We start from the raw sequence: 8,189 nt of genomic DNA, 5'->3' as shown, positions 1-8,189 counted from the left end.
CTGTTGACCGTTGACCAAAGGGGTCAAAAGTTGACTTTTTGACTCGGTGGGAATTTCGAGATGACTAGGGTACCGTGGCGAAGTGCACGATGCCATGAGTTCACAGACTAGCGGCACGCTCAAAACGGACATCCGGTTAAAAAGTTATGGACGTTTGAAGTTTACCGGATACCGTATTATTTTAATATTTTTTTTTGGGTCAGTGAATAGTGAAATGTCACGTGTCAGCTTCTGATTGGTCCACGTGGCATGAACAGTGTCACGCAGGGTTTTAATTTTGAAAAACTCTCGGGGAAGAGAGAGAAAGAGAGAGAAGAGAGAGAAAGAGAGAGAGGAGAGAGAAAGAGAGAGAGAGAGCCACCGCCGGCCACCGGATTTTGCCACTGTTCCGGCCGAGTTACTGTACACGCGCCGGACAGAAAGCTTGCCCACCTCATTTCCGGCAAAACCTCCAAATTTCACGGTGAACGGCCGCCGGACGCGCCCGGATCGGACGTCCGAAGTTTGGCGGCGATTTTTCCCCTCCACCGCCGGCCACCGCGAATCGGCACTGTTCCGGCCATTTTCCGGCCACACGCGCCTGACAGCCTTGATCCTCTCCTCAAGTCCGGCCTACCCACCAAAAATCACGGCCATCGGACCACCGACGCGCCGGGATCGGAGCGTTTTCCGGCGAGGGATCGAAAATCTTCAAACGGTGATTTCTCCGCCGTCCGACCTCCGTTTTGCTCACCGTCGGTCCCGTTGGATTGCTCTCCTCACGATCTACAAATCTGCAAAATTTCACAGCAAACGGCCACCGTCGGAAAATACTGTTCCGGTGACCGTTGCCGGTGACGTGGCGGCCCGTCGGAAAATACTGTTCCGGCGAGTACCCGAAAATTCCGGCCAGCTCCAGTCCGCAGTGTTCGACCTCCTGAACCCAAATCCGACTTTCGTTTCCGCCAATTCGCGACGGTTTGGGAGAATTGCGGAGCCGAAACTCGAAAAGCTTTCCGGCGAGATTCTGACCCCGTCGGGTACGATCATCGGAAAGTAAGACCGAATCCGTGATCCTCATCACGCGAGCTTCGATTCGGTATATAACTCGTAACCCTTAGATGTCTCTTGGTGTTCGCTCCCCGGGTATCTATTTGGGAATTACCCGAATAAAATATTAATATTTTTGGTTTGTGCACTGTGGTTGTTTAGGTGCACGCGCGAGTAGTGGAGTGGATCCCGAGGAGGATCTTAGTTGATTTGCGCTCTCCAGGTGAGTGACCCACCTTCAAAAATTATTTTGGGCAATTAATTAAATTTAATTGGTATTTAATTTAGTATTTAATTATGCTCATGTGGTGTGGTTTAAGTATGATTTTAATGCGGTTTAATTTAAATTATTTGTTATGCATGAGCAAGGTATGTTTCGGTATTAATTTCACGTGGTTTCAAATGTGATTTCTCGGGCATAATTGGGTTAAATATTTTGTGAAAATATTTGGTTAAATTTTATAATTTATGCCCGCGGTATTTTTATGGTTGCATTTCGTATTTCGAGAAATTGTGGTTTGTTGTTATCGCTGTTTCGTACCGGGTGATTGGATAAAATATGTGGGATGGTGTTTTGTGAAATTTTGGTATACTTCCCACGGTGGTTTTTGGAAAAACGGTACGGTTGGTTGTTTATGTTTATTTTTAGACGCACTCATACAGTATTGGTGTTCTGGTGTATGGTGTATGGACACGTGGTTTAGCACGCGGTTATTATATGGTTTAGCGTGCGGTTATTACTTCACCCGTGAGTTGCCATTGGACCGTGGGCAGGCAAGGTTATTGTTGCGCACAGCCGCCCCCCTCCTTGGCCGGGTGATGGTTTTTAGCAGTCGGTACTGTCGGGACGCCGAAGTGACCACTGCAGGTTTCTCTCTTTAACCTCCCGCCAGTCGGTGCTCGGGACGCTGGGTATCGGAGGGCATCACCGGTATATGGTGTGGTGCGTCAGGTGTAATTGTCGGTGTAATTGCAAATAATGGTTTAAACCCCAAAGGTGTTCAAAATTTATTTATTATAATTTATTATATTTTTATTATATATTTGGGGTATGTATTTATTTAATTGTTGTTGTTAAATTATTTAATCCCTTGGTTTTTGGGAGGTATGCACATTGGGTTTTGCGAAAAGGTTTTAAAAAGGGAACATTTCAAACGGAGCGATTGGTGAGAGTTGTGAGGGAAATCATTATTTTCCAAAGGTTATTATTATTTATTATTAATTGTTGGTATTTGTTCCACTCCTTAATTATTATTATTTTATTATTATTATCAAAAGGTGTTCAGTAGTTCGGGTTACTCACGGAGATGATTAGCATCTCACACTCTTAAATTCCGTTCCCTTAGGTGCAAGTGGTGGTAGACGTTCTTTCGGAGCGAACCAAGTTTTCCGCTGCTGTTGTGTTTCGAGAAGTTTCTTTGTACTCTTTCATTTCAGTGTATTATTTCTTTTCAGCCTTGTTGTATTTCTGTTGTTTAGCACTTCTTAAAGCTCTGTATACTATTGGAATACTTCTGTTTTATTTATGCACTGGACTGTTGTTGCTTTGAGAAGAGCTGGAATTTGTGGAATCAGTTTGTAGTTTGTGGGAGGAATAAGAGGATGTTTTTAGAAGTGTGTTTTCAGTGCAGGTAATTTGTGGTAAGTAAATCCCTTAGGGGAGGCTCTGTCGGATTTTCCTTTGGAGGGTCCGGTAGGGTTTCCCTGGGATCAGGGCTGTCTAGGGTTCCGGGGAAGGAATTCTGGACGGGTCCTGACACATTTGCTCCAGTCATTGGAGTTTATCCAGTTTAAGTCCAATGGACCAAACAATCCCTTTATTTTGGATCTCATATGTCCGTTTCTTGCCTCCATTTGCATCCGTTATTGTTGTTTTGAGATATCTATCAACAGGAAATTTGTTTGAAACTTTGAGTTCATTTTCTAGTCATCCTAAAGCTTATTTTGGTGAGCTAAGTATACCATCATGTTACCTATTTTATGGGCTTTCCATCAGTTTATGATTTGCCAATTGTAATTGAGTTTTGAATAATTACTCAATCTAGGTTAAGTTGTGCAGTTACCTAGTGAAATTGAACTAAAATTGAACAACCTATGGCTAAATTATTGGTGCTAATAAGTTCCTAGTAACTCCTAGAAGTAAATAGAAAGTTTTGTTTCATAAAACTGACCATATAATGAAAAGGGTTTTTTTGAAAAGTAGCCACCTGTCTGATTCAAAATTGAAAAATAGCAAAAAAAATTTTTTTTTTTAAAAATAACCAACTTTTAACATATTTGGACCAAAATATCCTTTATTATATTTTTTAAAATTTTTTTCTTGGTTTCCCTTTCCCTTTCCCTTTCAAAAACTTAGCTTGGGCTTTCTCTTTCTAATTTCCCTTTCAAAAAACACCATTGCAGTCACCACCAAGAGCCAGTCATTATCGCAGCCACGTCATTGCCATAGCCATCAAGAGCTAGTCATCACTGCAGCTGCACCATTATCGTTGCCACCAAGAGCCAGTCGTCGCAGCACCAACACCATTGCCATCGCCGCATCTGCACCATTGCTATCACCACCAAAAGCTAGTTGTCGCCACAGCCGCAGGTTGCGTATGTGTTGATGCCGCCACAACCACCTATTCCTTCTTTCTCTACTTTTTTTTTTTTTTTTTTTGGTGGCTAGTGGCTGATTATTTATGAACTGTTGTAATATTGGAATTTTGCTTTAGCAGGGTAATTAATCCAAGAAAATTTTATATACAAAATTTGGTGATAAAAAAAAAAAACAAGGGATTTAGACATGGCCATTGAAGATTTGGAAGTAGAAAAGGAGGACCCATTTCTTAGATTCATTGAATATGCCAGATCCATAATATCCCCTGAAGAAAAAGAAGAAGAAGACCAAGATATAGATCCCAAAATTGGAAATGGAAAAGAGACCAAACAACCCAGTTGAAATTGGATTGCTTCTCGAATCCTCAAGACTTGAACTGCTTATTCCAGTGATGCTAACCCAGCAATTCTTCTCTTTGATATCACTCACGAGGTACAGAGCTTTTTTTTTTCTTTTTTTTTTTTTACACTTAATTTCATATTTTTTCAATGTATTCTCTGGTGTTTGGTTAATGAGAAAATTGAGGGAAAAGAAAAAAAAATCCAAAGTTTGAACCTTTGTTTTGGGTTTTTGGTTATGGAAATGGGTAAAGGTAAAGATTTTAGATTAACCAAGTTTTATTTCTACTAACGGGGAATTGGGGATGTGTGGAATGTTGTAGGCGTGGAGTGAGCAACATAGAGATGGGACTACTAAGAAGAGGCCTGAATGTATCAACCAGTTGAGGAAGAAATATAGAAGAGCAAAGCTTCCAAACACCGTTATGATTGACTCCATTTATGAAAAAAATTTCTTATCTTTGAGTAGTGTTTTGAAAGCTATTATTGTCAATGCTTATTTGCTCCAAGGTACTCTTTGCAAATCTAAAAATCCTCATGTTGTTTTACTTCAATGGAGGCTTTGTGTGGCTAAATAATAAAGCGAAGTGGAATAAATCTATTATGCAAAAAACTTTCATTTAAAAGGGAAAAAGATATATAAAAGTATACATTTAGATTCTTCTTCTTCATTGCTCCAAATGATTTCCTTTTTCCCTTTAGGTTTTTTCGTATGTACTTCTTTTTCTTCTTCCATGAGTGATCTGGAAAGTGAGTTCTGTAAACTAGATATTTGACTCATAATCATGCTATTGATAAATTTGGTTCCTCATGATAAATTTGGTTCCTACTTTAGAAACTTATTTCAAACTGAAAAAGGAAATTTCCTATGGTTGAATGTGGATATCCTAAAGAAAAAGAGTAAAACTTATAACAAAAAATTAAGCATATGAGCTGGGTGGTGATGCTTTTTTTTTTTTTTACTTTTGTCATGTTTATAGATGCATATTCTTTATTATATTAGATTTTTAATTGTAAAGATAATGGTGGCTTATAATGTTCATTTAACGAAGATAATGATGTGTTATTGATGTAAGGATAACTAATTGACCTTAAAGAAAATGTGCCATGTTTAGTTATTAGAATTCCATTATGCACAAACATATTACGAGCTCAATTGCAAATTCTGAAAAATTTTCCTCCAGGCGGAAAAATTTTCCTCCTGGAAGAAAACTTTTCCTCTAGTCGGAAATCCCATATGGAACCAATTGAAGCTTCTGGATAATTTTCCGCCAGGCGGAAAATTTTTCCTCCAAGCAGAAATCGTTTTCCTCTTGTTGAAAAATTTTTCCTCCAAGCGAAAATCGTTTTCCTTCTGTTGGAAAAAATTTTCTCTAAGCGGAAATTGTTGAATAATATTTATTCCACTTGGTAAATCAATTTCTAATAGATTATTTAAGTTAATAGTGGGATAAAAAAAAATTGAGAGTGGAGCCAAATATTATATAAGATGAAGATGGATTTAACAAAAAATGTATTGATGTTTAAAATCAATAACCATTTTAAAGAAAAGAAAAAATGACATATATTTGTTTTTCTTTTCAAAATCATTTGGACATTTCATAAAATGAGATGTAAACTAAAGATTTAAAATCAACTCCAGAAAGCCTCTTTTCATTTGGGATTAAATTTTAAAAAAAAAATTGCTAATAAATCTTCCACCGTCTAGTAGAAAATATAATATCCAAGATTATTTTAAAGCCATGCTTATTCCAATCAACATGAATTCGACATTTTCAATATAAATAATTATTAAAATAACAAACATATACATTTTTCAAACTACCGCAATAAAATAATAATATTTTATGTAAAAATGGCATCTTTCAGAATACTACACCATAATTCACAAATGAAGTATTTATAGAAAGCTAAGGAGACGAGAAATATTTTACCAACTTTTTTTGGACTCAACTTGACTGGCGGTGACTGACAGAAATGACGGGAAGTTTTTGGCCAAAGTTCAACTCCTCATATCTCTCAAACGATAGGGAATCAAGCTGAATGGACCTCAAAATTAAGCTCAGGAGGTCCAAAATTAGTGGAAAGGAGTATCAATTTGGCGGGGTAGTGGCCGGATTGCCGGAAAACCCATCTTGCCGTTGTCGCGACGGAGACAAATATTTGTTTTTAATAGATTATTTAAATTAATATTGGGGTAAAAAATTTAAGAGTGGAGACAAATATTATATAAGATGAAGATGAATTTAACAAAAAATGTATTGCTTTTTAAAATTAGTAACCAATTAAAAGAAAAGAAAAAAATGATATATATTTGTTTTTCTTTTCAAACTCATTTGGACATTTTATTCTGTAAGTCACATTTGCTGCGAAATATCTGTCCAACTACAATGCTCTCACAGTTAGTGAACTTTGATAAACATATGGCCATAGAACCACTTTTGTTGCTCGATGATAAGTGGTCACTTGTAGCACGATGAACCCTAATATCATCAGCTCGTTCATTGTTCATTTCAGGATGCATATAATTATTATTGTCGGGTAACTCATGTTCGAAATCTACATCATTATGATCAACATCATCTGACTGAATGCTAGCATCATCCCTTGCTGCATTGTAATTCTCATATTGATTAATATTATTCAACTTCTCATACTCCTCTTGGTTAGAAAACCGTTTTGCACAGTCACCTCTAACATCAACTCCTTCATGGATGTTAAATGATGTCCAAAATCTACGGACATTAACTTCATCGTGATCTCTAACCTGAGTTTCATGAGCTACAATGTCATGAAATGTAGCCTCAATGGGTTCAGGATCGGGGACTTATGGTAGAAGAACAACAATTGAAGGACGAGTAAAAGAATGCTGATTACTCCCATTATCTGAAGCAAAGGCTGTTTGATGAATATTTCTAGATACATGTTCAACTTTCAAAATTACCTCCATTGTCATCCCTCCATTCCTCACTTCTTGAAGAAAGCATTTCACAACCCTATCCTTGCATATTTCTAGAGAATCCAACTTTTTTGCACATCGTCCTTATATACATTTTAGATTTAGCAAGTATTCATTTCGGTCTATCTCAATAAAATTGAAAATCTCATTCTCTAACTCTAATTTTGTGCATCTTTTGCCTACAGAAACCATTATAGTTTTACTATTTTGACATCCCCAATGGCCACCATCACTTTGTACTAATGTTCAATTGTATAAAATGGCAATTACAATATTATCGTTTTCCATTTTACTACAAAATTAAATTAATAACATTAAAATAAATTAATAAATATATAAAAATATGAATAATACTTAATAAACATATTATTTGTCCTAAAAAATCGCTTCTATTTTTATTTCTGCCAAATATAACATTTTTCTATTGGCGGAAAATTAGCGGAAAACTGGAGGAAAATTAGCGGAAAACTGACAAATTGGCGGAAAATAGCGGAAGTTCATCTTTTTCGCCAATCTTCCTCCATTTTACTGGTTTTCGTGATTTTTCAATTTTACATCATTTTTCTCCCATTTTCACACTATTTTACATCATTTAGCACCAATATTTCATCTAATAACAAAAAAAAAAGAAACTTTTTACCTAAGTTTAGTGTACAAAATATCCAGTTCCAATGAATTTTTGGGCAAATCAAAATTTTGTAAGAGACCTTCAATCCATAGGCTAGTGCAAGCAAGCTGCTGTCATATTGAAGTCTTCTCAACTCTGACTATTTGGACTCTCTTGGGTTGTAAGATTCCAGAAAATACAAGAAAAAGGAGTAAGAGAAGATGAGATGCAAGAAAAAAAAAATTTTGGGGTGCACGGGTGTTTTGACAAAGGAGGAAAAAGAAAAAAGGTAAGAGAAAAGCTATTTTGTAATTTTCTGTTTATCTAAGGATATTTCAGTCCACAGTTGGTTAGATTTTATAAAAAAAAAAATTTTTGCTATTTTTCAAGTTTGCATTTTTTGGGTGACTAGTTTTCGAAAAAACCCTAATGAAAAACTCCAGCTTTGGATTCTAGGTCCAACAAGTTCAAAGTGTAATTGAATCCCTTGACATCCAATTTCTGTAATCCTGAAATGGAAAAGTTAATTTTAGAATTTTCTATATGTACCAATATCTTTAGATAAATTTTTAGAAGCTAAATAATATTTTTGTATATTTTAGCACCCATATGCAGCCTAAAGGCAATCTTATAGCTGAGTAGGAATGAGCATTGTAT

This window comes from Ziziphus jujuba, chromosome 12 (assembly GCF_031755915.1).
Source record: "Ziziphus jujuba cultivar Dongzao chromosome 12, ASM3175591v1".
Lineage (NCBI taxonomy): Eukaryota > Viridiplantae > Streptophyta > Magnoliopsida > Rosales > Rhamnaceae > Ziziphus > Ziziphus jujuba.
Note: the sequence above shows the minus strand (reverse complement) of the source record.